Source organism: Megascapheus bottae, chromosome X, assembly GCF_031878675.1.
Source record: "Megascapheus bottae isolate mThoBot1 chromosome X, mThoBot2.hap1, whole genome shotgun sequence".
NCBI lineage: Eukaryota > Metazoa > Chordata > Mammalia > Rodentia > Geomyidae > Megascapheus > Megascapheus bottae.
Genome location: NC_143547.1, coordinates 54,730,954 through 54,732,736, shown reverse-complemented (window position 1 = coordinate 54,732,736; position 1,783 = coordinate 54,730,954). Strand labels below are relative to the sequence as shown.

Sequence of the window (1,783 nt, the reverse complement as noted above, 5' to 3'; positions counted from 1 at the left end):
CATTTAAAGAAAAAAACAAAAAACTTATTGACTGCTGGGTTTGCTGCCAAACTCTCTTCTATTGTATTGTTCCTCCATTGAGCCTTTAAAAGTTACAAACAAAAAAACCATGTACATGAAAATTCAAACTACAATGAGCAGTCAAGAATTATATTTTTTGGCTGGGCATTGGTGGCTCACAACTGTAACCTTGGCTATTTAGGAGGCCCTGGCATAAAAGTCAGTGAGAGTCTTATTTCCTGTTAATCTGCCAGGAAACTGGAAGTGATGCTGTGACTAAGTTGTAGAGCCCTAGCCTTGAGCTGAAGAACTCAGAGGCAATGCCCAGGCCCAGAGTTCAAGCCCCGCGACTGACAAAAAAAAATAAATATTTTCTTTTTCAGAGTAATAGAAATGTTCTAGAGTTGAATTTTAGTGATAATCATGCAACACTAAATTGACTTAAATCATATGCTTAATATGTGAAAATGTATAATACATAAATTATGTATCAATAAAACTATGTAACTGTATTGAATGTAGAAACACAAATGTATCATAGGAGAGTAAAAACATAAAAGGTAAAATTTAAGTGCTTGCTTCAGCAGCACATATACTAAAATTGGAATGATATAGAGAAGATTTAGCATGGCCCCTGCGTAAGGATAACACGTAAATTTGTGAAGCGTTCCATATTTTTAATGGATACACAAAATGTGGTATATGTATATATATGGAATTCTACATAGCCAACAGACAAGATAAAATAATGGCATTTGCAGGGAAGTGGATGAATCTAGAGCGAATCATGTTGAGTGAGACAAGTCAAGACCAAAGGAACAAAAGGCGCATCTATCCTTAATATGTGACTATTAGATCCAAACAGTACAAGAGTGAGGACCCAATATTTGCATACCCAATGCTATGGACATGGTATTGGAAATATAAACACAACTACATAGACATAAAAACCTATGACTATATAGACATAATGTTTTATTACATAGATTAATATGTATCTATGACATACAAACTCTCAGCCTAATTTTGATTATGTTCTAAAATCTAAGTGCCAGTGATTGTATACAGATTCCCTTCTTCAATACTTGTTTGTTAAACACGTCATTTGAAATATGATGTAAAATATCAATGTTAATAAATTAATAAAAAATTAAAAAAGGTAAAATTTAAGAATAATGCATACTCATACTATAAGAGCTTTTAAATGAGTAAAGTAGAATTCTTTCTTTTTTTCCCTTTGGCTAGTTCTGTGGCTTGAACTCAGGGCCTGAGCACTGTCTTTGGGATTTCTTCAAGGCTAGTGCTCTACCACTTGAGCCACAGCACCACTTCCGGCTTTTCTATGTGTGTGGTACTGTGGAATTGAACCTGGGACTTTGTGCATGCTAGGCAATATCACTCTACCACTAGGCCAAACTCCCATCCCCAAAAGTATAAATATTTCTATAGAATGTTATACTATATTACATATTGATTATTCTAAAGTTTTGCACAGTGATTCATCTAACTAGTAGTACCACTAGTATTAGTGATATTTTCTAAATAATCAATAAAGGACAGTCTAAATATTAATAGCACTTAATAATATATTATTATATATTTATATTCTTACTATTTCCCAAGTTCTTCACAAGTATGCTTATCTCAATTTATACTCATCACAAAGTATATACTGTTATTGACATTTCCATTTTACAAATGGATCAACTGATGCAAATATATTCATTATCTTCCTTGGTCAGATGATCAGCAAAGTTTGAAACTGGGAATGGTAGTACAGGTA

The 1,783-nt window shown here is 33.0% G+C and overlaps 1 non-coding gene across 1 annotated transcript; it reads left to right on the top strand.

Moving 5' to 3' along the window:
• Window positions 1-571: 571 nt before the first annotated feature.
• LOC150041114 (U6 spliceosomal RNA) lies at window positions 572-679 on the top strand. Its single transcript, XR_016533980.1, has one exon. It is a non-coding gene; the product is annotated as a U6 spliceosomal RNA (small nuclear RNA).
• Window positions 680-1,783: the final 1,104 nt, after the last annotated feature.